The following is a 12,106-nucleotide window of genomic DNA, read 5'->3' as shown; positions in this document are numbered from 1 at the left end:
ACCCCGACAAATGACATAATTAATCGATCTGCGATTAATTAAAGTCAAACCATCCACCAATGAAATCTCGTCCGATACATTAACCTTCGCCTTAATCCCGAATTAAATCAAAACCACCGCGTTTAAATGCCTGTCGGGCCCCTCCATTACCTTCCATGCAACTCCCGCACCCAACCACCACACGATCTCCCCCCTCCCCATCCGACGACCCATGTTGATTTCGGAAGGGCCCGAAATCTGAACGATACCCACCTGAAATGGGTTGTTTTCCGCTGGGCCCCTGAAGCAATGTGGCACTTGATGAATGGAATCAGGTGACCTCCCCCCAATACTGCCAAATGCCCAAAGGCTGTGTGAAGTAAACCACTTACCAGTAGCCCGCTACCCACCAAAACTGCCACTGTTCACCCTGCTACGCGACAAACGATCACTGTACACCCGTACCCGCCAAATTGACTTTTCGCGCATAAATCCAAAAAAGCCCCAAATCATTGTTTTTATCGTTTTTAACTGTAATTTTCCATGCACATGCTTGTGAATGTTGAAAGCCGTCAACCCACGTACAATTGCACTATGAAGACGCCAAAAGCTCCCAGATTGCCTTCCAGCCTGATTGAAGCCTTTTCAACCATTCAGAATTTCTAGTTACCTGGTTCACACCCCGTTTTCTTCAAATTCCAGGTATTTAAGCCAGAATCCATTGAAAAACCCTGTCAATTTCTGAAATAGTCACTAAGTTTTCATAATTGAAATTAAAGGGAAACTACAGCAACTTAAGACCCACCTGGAATTGAACCACCATTACCTAAATGACTGACAATTTACCCCCCCCCCCCCCCTCCCATTCTTAGATCCACAAGAACTAAGAATGGCTGCCCCAATTGCCATGGATGTCAGGTCAATTTCCACTCCTCACATGGACTTGGACCACCTTCCCCTTGCTGATAAAGATTTCCAAATCAATGACACCTCTGTCCTTAAGTCCCCTATCAAACTACATCGTCGATACAAAGACCAATACCTAAACCATGCTGATAAAATTGGTCTTTTGGAGTCCAATTTTCCCAAGTACCAATTCCCCAAGGTGCACATCTTTCCAGAGATTGTCCATTATTGTCATGCAAACTACATTCCCAGTCAAATAGTAGTGATGTCCCCTGACTAGACCATACTTTTCACCATCACTGCCGAGTCAATCAATGAAATGCTGCAACTACAACCAGGGAAAAACTTAACCCCTATTTCAATTGGAGACCTACTAGACAGATTCCCCAAGCTTACCACTGCCAAACTTGTTGAAATGTTCCAAACCTTCATCAGGGAGGAAAAGCATATCCCAAAAGACCCTCCCCCATATGTGGCTACCATATTTTCCCCATTTGGTCAGGACATAGTAGCAATGATCTCTTGTGTTTTAGGCTATACCACTAGTGAGTACATAGATGAAATCATCTTAGCCTTCATGTCAATTTTCTCTCCAGGACAGCCCCCTGCTGTCATGTATGATTATGCCAAGTTCATAGCTGACAAAATGCATGACCAATTCCTTAGAATGAGTACTAAGAGAGTATTTAAGTATTCTTCATTTTTGTACCACCTTTTCTTATATTACCAAGCTGATAAGTTCCCCTTAACTCTCCAAAAGCTTGATACTAAAGGTCATCCTAGGTCAATGATTTTTTGGACTCCTTTGATCCATAAGTATGATTCCCCATATCCATACACAGACTTCATAGATCTTTTTGTACATCCAGTAGTGACCATGTTGCTAGGAAGTCCTCCTCCAAGAATTAGTTCAGATATCAAGAGGATGCTGCAACTGTCAAAACAACACAAAGTGGGAGATTGGTACTTGTACCAAAATCACACAAAAATTAGGATCCATGGCTGTGAGTTGGCCCCATATAAACTGCCCAGATACCTCCCAATGAGGTTATTTTCTCTAGAGTACTATAGGCAGATAATAAATTCAGATGAGGTGCATTTTTTTAAGGCCAAAAAGAAGGCCCATCTCAAAATCAAAGATCAACTAGGCCCCTTTGTATGTAACAGCCGAGAAGCTAGAAGAGAAGCAAAATAAATCCTTCAGAGACTTAAACTAAAACAAAGCTTCATGTGGAGATATGATCCCTATGACTTCATCTACAATAGAAGACAGAACAACAAGATGGCTCCCTACATTCACCATTGAATCCCTGAAATAGAGAAATATGCAAATCAACTGGAATGGGTGGAGAATACTTTAGTAGACAGGGATAGCACTGAAGTTGTAGTTGAAAATTCTCTAATTGATATAGAGAAAAGGCTTGATGAGAGTTATTCCTATAGGTGCCAAGAGAATCTCAAGTCCAAGGAGAGTCTCAAATCCCAGAAGAATCACAGGCACGGGGAGAATCTCAGGCACAAAGTGAATCACATATAGAAGAAGAATCCCAGGTGTAAGAAGAGTTAGAAAAGCCAGGCCTATCAGAGGAATTGAATCAAACAAGAATACTAGAGCCCATCATGAGCACTCCCCCTACCTTGCAAACTCCTCTAAATGAGGAGAAAAGCCTCGAAAGAAATAGGGAAGAGGCTGCTACCTCAGGCAGAGCAACCACACAGACATATGTAGAGACCAACCTGGTCAAAAGGCGAAGGTTAAATCCTGTTTCTGAATAGGAATTCACAGAGGAAACAATTGGGGCCACCAACATAGAAAGAGAAAGAAGCAGGCTTGCCACTCCCTCTGGGGGCACACTAGAACCTTCCACATCAAATACTCAGATGTTGGAAAGGAAACAGAGTTTTGAAGTTTCCTCATTTAGGATGCCAACTGACAGGGACCAAGACATCAGAGAAAGGTACAAGGATATAAAGGCCAGGAATGAGAGGCTAAAAGCCTAGACTTATGCACAGTACCTAAAGATGGCACCTACAAACCAGACAAGGCTTATGTCAGCCTATGATGTTAAAGAAGGCAAAATGCAGATGACATTTGTGAAACCTACCACTCAGCAACCAAAAACAACAGCTAACTTCAAAAAGATAGATTTCGAAGTGTTGGCAAAGGACATACATCCTATTGACCAGATTGAGCTGCACAAGCAGACAGGGGAGATGATTTACTCCACCTTGACAAGGAAAGCCATCGCAGCTCACCAATTGCAAAATTCCCTAAATAACATATCAGCTCAATTCCAATTGGAGAAGGCCTCTTCATAGGCCAAAGACACCAGAATCAAGTCCTTAGAGGACTTAATCATTGAGTTGGGACATGATCCCAAAGATGTAAAGGCCACCAAAAAATTGATAAAGAAGAAGAACGATGACATAGTTGCTTTAAAGAAGCAACTTAAGATTCCACCATTACATCACCCATAGACAACAGAAGTCCTGGAGACACAAAAGGGACAAGAAGAGCTTATGGACTTGGTCCTAAAGCTAAATGACCAGTTGAAAGAAATAGAAAAAGAATTGGACAAATTGATCCAGTCCAAACAAAGTGAATTGGCCACCACTTCTACAACTACCATTCCCACAGTAAAAACTGCAGTTCCTTCAACAATGGCAGCATCTTTGGCACCAACAACTCCACCTGCCAAAGCACTACCATTCACAGCTAAGTCTACAATAGCAGGTACTTCAACAGAAAAGATAGCAACGCTAGTGTAAGCCATGGAGGAAATGTCCATCTAGGCAACAGAACTTAAAGGCTTAAGGAGAAAGTGGAAAGCTTAGAAACTAACTGCAAGCTTGCCCAGATTTAGCAGAGAGAAGAAACACAGAATGCCCTAAGGATGGGTGAGAAGATTAAGGTCCTACAAAAAGATTTAACTCTACAAAAGCCACTAGGATAGACCAAAGAGATGCTCTGGGAAAATATCATTGACTATATCAATGATATTTGGCCATCAATTCAAGTAATATTTGAGCAAACAAAACTAGTGAAAGTGGCCATCGAGGCTATTAAGAAAGTAAGGGAAGATTTGGGAGATCAAGCTCAGGATGTCAATCGACTCATCCACTTTTTGAATAGCAATAAAAAACATGAGCTTAGTGAGCTTGGAGTAGAGGATAGAACTGAAGCCATCATAGAAGTCAAAAAGGTTTTTTCCAAAAGAAACCTTATGGTTAACCTAGAGGAAAAATGCCATAACATGCAGGTGGGCATTGATAGATTCATGGAAAAGTTTCAAATTTTGAGGGATAAAGGCCTTCCAAGTCCTATGGTCATCCATGAAAAACTTATGACCCAATTGGACTACATTGACAGATTAAGGAAGTTGGCTAAGGAGCAAGCAAGCACTTCAGGTATCAAAGCCTTACCAACAGGGAAAGTATTGTATGATACTTTAGAGAATCTGTTTTTCCTAGAGCATGAGGTGAAACATTTGTTTGTCACCAAGCCTAATGTTGCCAAATACACAGAGGCAGACAAGATCTATAGAATAATGCTCAAAGTAAAGTTACCTGAGGATGAATGTTGGGAAAAAATGACAGATTTACTATAAGTTACCACAATAAATCTGAATGGCAGCCAGATGAAACAGGTGAACAGTGTCAAAGAATAGTAGGTTAAAGAGTATCAGAAAAGATTAAAGACAAAGATGATTCGAGTGTACAAATATCAGGCACCTTAAAAGGGATCAAATTCAACTGCAACAACCAGCACTACCACAATAAGAGGGATAACATGATGCAGTTTTCCATCTCTCTCTATCTTCATGCTTGAAGATATTTTTATTTCCTTAATTAAATCTCAAAATGTTATGAGATATTTTGTAATATTTTTTGTATAAATACTTCCCATTTCGAAGTATTTAGGGTGGATTCAAAGACATTTCTATAGACTTTTATCTAAAATCAAAGTGCTATTGTATCAAAACTGGATTGGCTTGCTGGATCATGGAATAAAGCTCAGACATTTTACAGGATTCTTGTGTAAAGCAAAAATCAAATAAGTATTCTCTCATGTGTATTATTTTTTTTCCTTATGTTTCTTAATAATCATAGGTGTTTCTATGAAATTTGAATGTTAAACTAGGAATGATATCTTATAATTTGCTTCAATGCACTCTGTTTTGACTGTTTACATTCTTAATGTTTTTTGCTAAACTATCTTAGCTAGGGAATTCTTAGCTGCTCCTTAGCTTCCATAGTTTTCCTTGTGGTCTATGTAGCAAAGGATTCTTAATTTCTCTTTGTTGATAATCACCCTTTGTTCCTCATTCTAATCCCGGTCCAAGGATTCTTAAGTGCCCTTTTACCCTGGTTAGAATCATTCCATCCATCAGCCCTTTGAAGATTTGCCTTTTGCTTTGCTAGCCTACCCTGTAAACACTCCCTTTAATGATCTGATCCAGTTATGCTATCCTTTTAGTGACTCCATAGCCCAATGGCTTGAAGAAGCTAGCTCTACCCATCTATTCCTAGAATTCCACCACCCAACCAAAATCAAAACCTTATGAACACTAAGAACTAGCCTAAAATCCCACCCAAACAAAGTTAAATTATAAAGAGAGAGCCCTCTCTAGACTTAGGTTGGCTAGAACCTGAGTCTGAAGATTGGTTTGTGGTTAACTCAGATTATTCCTTCTTTTGATAACTTCTAGGGAAGACTTCTAAGTGATAACAGATGATGGGAGCCAAAAGAACCTCATTTCATCAGAGTTTGTGAAGCGGATGGACCAAAAGACTACAGCACATCCACACTCGTACACCATCAGGTGGCTTCACCAAGGATGAGATCTTCGCGTCAGCCAACAATGCCGCCTTCCCTACAACATCAAGCCCTTCATGGACGAGGTACTATGTGATGTTTCTCCTCTTGAATTTTGTGATGTATTGTTAGGACAACCATACTTGTGGAAGCGACATGTTGTATATGAGTCTATACCTCGCTCTATGATTATTACCTTGGCCAACAAGTTATACAGGATACCAGAGGTAGCCTCATCTACCGCCATCTCTTGGATCACTGCAAAGCAATGTAGTAAGATCATTTCCCAGACTAGAAAATTTGTTTTCCTTATGATTCACCCTCAGGGCAAGAAGAAGGTCATGGCCACGGCTTCCAGGCAGGGCTCCTCTGCAAAGAGACAATGGATGGACAAGGTCGTGGAGGAGTACAACGATATTTTCGCCTCACCTATAGGGGTACCTTTGCACTGTCAGGTCAAGCACTCCACCGATCTGACCTCGGGTGTGCCACTGCCCAATAGGCCTATCTATCAGCACTCTATTCTGGAGAACGATGAGATCAGGAGGCAGACTCAGGAACTATTGTAGAAAGGGAAAATCAGGCTAAGCTCATCACCCTGTGGAAGCTTGATTGTATTGGTACAAAAGAAGGATGGGATCTTGAGGCTCTGTATTGACTATTGAGCATTGAACAAGATCACTGTCCGGAATAGGTACGCAATCTCGCAGATTGTTGACCTTCTTGACCAACTTAAGGGGGCCAAATATTTTAGCGAGATTGACTTGAATTCAGGTTATCACTAGGTGCCGATCGAACCCTATGATGTGTGGAATATTGCCTTCAAATCCAAGGAGGGATTTTCGAATGGCTGGTCATGTTGTTCGATTGATGAACACCCCTACAACCTTCATGAGACTGATGAATGACATATTGTGACCCTTCATGACATCTTGTGAGCAAGGTGTACATGTGGACCCATCCAAGATACAATTCATTCAGGATTGGCTAGCCCTAACCACTCTAACAGAGCTCCGCAACTTTTTCGGTCTTGCCAACTTCTACTGTAGATTCATGTTGGGGTTCTCTTATATCACTTGGCCTTTAAGTCAAGTCACCAAGGTCCAAAGGCAGAGAAAAATCGAAGCCTTTTTGGTCTGAAACCCAACAGCAAGCATTCTCCAAGTTGAAGAATCGCTTCTATTCTCCACCAGTGCAAACATTACCAGACTTGCAACAACCATTTGAGATTGAGACAGATGCCTCTGACTACGCTATTGGTGCGATTCTTACTCAGCATAGGTATCCAGTGGCTTACCACAGTGAGACACTTTCAGACACAGTCTAAAAGTACCCCACTTATGACAAAGAAATGTACTCCATTGTACAAGACTACCATCAATGGAAGCATTACATTCTGGGAAAGGAAACGGTCATCCACATAGACCACCAACCTCTACAATTCATAGAGACAAAAGGGAAGTTTCAGAACAGTCACCATCAGAAATGGTCCACCTACCTAAAACAGTTCCATTTGAACATTAATTATAAGAAGTGTAGAACCAATAATGTTGTTGATTGCCTCAAACGACCACCGGTCATGGCGCTGATCATTGTGCTCGACTCTTGTGGGCACGAGACATCGGGGTGGGCGCATCTTTACAAGAGCAATCCATAATTCAGCAGCACATACCAGAAATTCCTGGAAGGGAAGCAAGTTCCAAGTTTTCACCTCCAGGATGCATTGTATGCCACCTGGGACACATCTGTGTTCCTTCAAGCGAGCATGCCAAGATGATTTGGGAGGCGCACTATAGTCGGGTCGCTGGACATTTCAGAGTAGAGAAAATAGTGGTGGTATTGCAGAAGTATTTTTATTGGCCAAAACTTTGTCACGATGTTGGGAACTACATTATATCCTGCACCGCCTGCACCATTTCCAAACCAACCATCAAGAAGTAAGGCATGTATACTCCTCTACCTACTCCTAGTCGTCCTTGGGAATCTTTCTCCATGGATTACATGTTGGGCCTTCCTTCTACTAAGCATGGCAACGATTGCATTTTTGTGGTCGTCAACAGATTCTCTAAGATGACCGCCATGGCAGCTTGAAATAAGAGTATCACCGTAGAGGCCAATGCTAAGCTTTTATTTGAGAAAGTGTGGGTACACTTTGGGATCCCATAGTCCATTGTCTCAGATCAGGACAGTAGATTCTTGAGTGCATTTTTGTCAAGTCTTTGGTTGATGCTAGATACAAAACTTACTAATTCCACAGCTTTCCATCCCCAAACTGATGGCCAAACAAAGGTTGTCAACAGGATGATCATACACATCCTACGCATGTACAACTCGAAGCATCCAAGACATGGGATGAAAGCCTCCCTATGTCCAACACAGCTACAACAGAGCTCTCCACAGCTCAATGGGCCACAACTCCTTCCAGGTAGGGCTGGGATTTCAGCCATTATGTCCCATTGATGTGGCCATACCATTTGCAGTTACTCAGGAAGATTAAGCTCATGTCCATTTTGAAGCCAACAGGGATAAGTGTCGCACAAATTTAGACTAGGTGGGTGACGAAGTTTGGCTACATTTGCATAAGGAGCGTCTCACTGGACACCACAACAGGCTTCGCTCGCTCTGATATGGGCCATAAACCATCACCAAGGTTGTAGGGGACAATTCCTTCGAGCTTAGCTTTCCACCGTTCCTTGGTCTCCACCCAGTGTTCAATATAGATTGCCTTCCGCCAAACTTTCCACCATTGTTGGACACATCCATCGTTGTAGAACAACTCACACCAACAGAGCTAAACCCAAATTACATGGAACAGGCCATCACTGATCAAATCATGGACACACAGATCAAGAACACTCGCCAGTAGAAGATCCAACTATATCGGGTTGTCAAAATTGGCCAACTCCTTCACCAAGGCAAGTGGCTCACTAGGGACCAAGTTCAAAAGAAGTTTCCCCATCTCATGCAAGCACTCAATGCAATGGCGACCATTGCTTCCTAAGGGGAAATGAATGTGTTACACTAAAAAATGTCACCATGACTACTTACAGTTAGTATGGCTCAAATCAACAGTCATGCTACCCTCTTAGGCAAGTCTTATGCCTCTGCTATCCATCTCAAACTCAAAGAAGAGAGAAAGTCTTGTAAAAAATGTGTTTATCTCTGGGGTCGCAGGTTCTCTCTAGCCTTACCTGCGGGGACGCTCACAATGTTCACAAAAGTTGCGTCCTTGGACGCTCTGTATGTTAAGGGACAGGTGCGTCCTTCTGTAAAAGGCAAAATGCACGAGTTTCATCTTAAAAAAGTTACTTGTGGTTACTTCTAGAACTTTCTAGAGGTCGGTTTGATGAAATGGATGCGCCTCCAGTTGGTTCATGTATCCCTATTAAGGAGGAACTTATCCCATCAATAAGGGAGCTATCCCACCCAAAGAGGGGGATTATCCCATTGATGGTGGACCTGAATAACCTCTTTACAGCACTATAAATAAAGACATTGAGCCAGAGGGAGAGGAGGTTGAAGCTATACATTTTCTTTGGGTAAATGCTGCAGGAATTAGGACTCCCATTTAGAACCTTGTGAGGAGAGATTGTCTTTGCTTGATTCTACTTGGAAGTGGGTGAGCTTTGTCAAAGTAGAGGAAAACCCTTGATGGACCCTGGGAGGAACTTGCACAACACCAAGGCCAGGTTGTAAGAGTTTCTTTGTTTCGTTATTAATACAAACTGGTTTATTTTTCTCAATAGCTTGTGTTAATGAGTTATTTCATGTGTTCCTTGGTCTGCATGTTGAATATATGTTTTATTATATGAAATGCAAGTGCTTGGTAATTGTTTGATTGTTTGTGGTTGCAGGAATTGATGTGAAGGAGGAGTTCATCCGGATCGGCAAGGACGGACTACAACAACAGCGTTTTGGAATAAGGTAAGCCTAAACACTTGTAGTTTTCATGTTTTAAAAGGTATATTTAGAGAAAGATCACTCCATTTTGTCTTGTTTGTCGCTAGAGAGTTTAGACTCCTAGGGAGGTCAGTTGCGTCCGCACAAACAACTTTTTCCGCCACGAAAGTTCCTTTTACTGTGTCAACCTCGTTAAAAAATGAATCAGTTAGTTCGAGGATAGTTCCTTGTCTTGTGTCAACCTCGTTAAAACAATGAAACAAGGATAGGTTATATAGGAAAGTAGGATTAGTGAGGAAAGTTCCTTTTACTGTGTCAACCTCGTTAAAAAATGAATCAGTGAGTGTGAGGAAAGTTCCTTTTACTGTGTCAACCTCGTTAAAAAATGAATCAGTGTGTGCGAGGATAGTTTTTTCTTGTATCAACCTCATTAAAAAATGAAACAAGGAGAACGAGGATAGTTTGTTCCTCTCTCAACCTCGTTAAAAAATGAAACTGGATGGTACGAGGATAGTTTTTTCCTGTATCAACCTCGTTAAAAAATGAAATAGGCTAGCATGAGGACAGTTCTTTTACTGAGTCAACCTCATTAAAAAATGAATCAGCTAGATTTTAGGATATGTAGGTAGATTGTAGAAAGTAGGGTTTGAGGACAGTTCCTGTTACTGAGTCAACCTCATTAAAAAATGAATCAGGTTTGAGGATAGTTCCTGTTACTGAGTCAACCTCGTTAAAAAATGAATCAGGTATGAGGATAGTTCTTTTCTTGTGTCAACCTCTTTAAAAAATGAAACAACTCCCTTTTCAAGTTAAATATTGAAAGTAAACCTTCATTTCATCCAGCCGGTTGAATGCAATGAAGCCTGGGGGGCATGTACCTCGCTTTGCATCATTAAACTGGGGGCATGCGAACTTCTTGAGCATAGTTCCTTGTCTTGTGTCAAGCTCGTTAAAAAATGAAACAAGGGTAGGTTAAGTAGGTAGATTATAGAGAGTAGTCATGAGCATAGTTCCTTGTCTTGTGCCAAGCTCGTTAAAAAATGAATCAAGGATTTTAGAGCATAGTTCCTTGTCTTGTGTCGAGCTCGTTAAAAAATGAATCAAGGTTTTTAGAGTAAAGTTTTTGTTAGGGAGATTGTAGAGAGTAGTTATGAGCATAGTTCCTTGTCTTGTGTCAAGCTCGTTAAAAAATGAAACAACTCCCTTTTCAAGTCGAATCTTTACAAGACCTTGAAAGTAAACCTTCATTTCATCCAACTGATTGAATGCAATGAAGCTTGGGGGGCATGTACCTTGTTTTGCGTCATTATGCTGGGGGCATGTGAACTTATAACAAGCATAGTTTTTTGTTTCAAGCTTGTGTAAACATGAAACCGAATCCGAGCATAGTTCTTTTCCTGTGTCAAGCTCGTTAAAAAATGAAACAAATCCTCCTCTACTTGAGTCGAGAGATTGACTATATCTTATAGATGTTAAGTATTTAGGTTAGTTATTTCAGTGTTTTGCATAATTTTCTTACAGTTTTAGGTCGAGTCTTTCGAACGATCTCGTACTTGAACCTTCATTTCATCCAACCAATTGAATGAAATGAAGCTGGGGGGCATGCGCTCTAGCAGTTATGCTTAGGGGGCATCAAGCACAGTTTTCTCTCTGTTTCAAGCTTGTGAAAAAATGAAACTAATTTGAAGCATAGTTTTTCTCTGTTTCAAGCTTTTGTAAAAATGAAACCTATCTCGAGTCAATTTCAGTTATTTTCAAGACTCGTTAAACTCATGAAAATACCGAGATTATTTTGCTATCTTTCATTCTCGTAAAACAAATGAAAATGCCGAGTTCTTTCCGTCTTTTCCTGCTCGTAAATTAAATTGAAAGTCGGCCATATGAGTACATTTTTATCCCTTTTTCGAACTCATTAAAATTTACGAAAAAGTGAAAACCATGAGTACATTTTTATCATTTTTTCGAACTCGTTAAAACTTACGAAAAAGTGAAACCTCAGAGTCATCTTTTAAGCCCTTTTCTGACTCCTAAAACATGAAAAGATTGCCGAGCGTTTCTTTTACACTCGTTAAAACGGAATTAAAAGACGGTCCCCTTATAGCTCTTTTCTGACCATAAAATCAGGAAAAGATTGCCGGGTTTTTGTCGTTTCAAACTCGATACGGAAATAAAACGACATGTCCTTGATCGCTTTTTACTTTTTAGGTCAGTGGCACTAATTATGAAAGTACTCCTTGGTCGCAAGATCAAGCGGTTCCCCCAGGTATTATTTTATACTTTTTCGGGCTTGAGGGACACAAATGTACGAAAAAGTTCAACGTGGAGTCTCCTTTAGTTTTTCAGACTCTCTAAAATTGAAAAACGCTGAGTTTCTCCTATACTGGGCTCGTTAAACTTTTACAGTAGAGGACCTGTTCAATTACAAACAGGAACGAACCACTCCTTCCTAGGGTTCGAATTTAAACTAGGTTGGACTCGTCCGAAGGATGAGCTTATAATCAAGCA

Source organism: Pinus tabuliformis, chromosome 8, assembly GCF_031772625.1.
Source record: "Pinus tabuliformis cultivar Carrire ecotype Pingquan chromosome 8, CPIR1, whole genome shotgun sequence".
NCBI lineage: Eukaryota > Viridiplantae > Streptophyta > Pinopsida > Pinales > Pinaceae > Pinus > Pinus tabuliformis.
The sequence above is the reverse complement of the archived record's forward strand: the minus strand, read 5'-3'. Positions refer to the sequence as shown.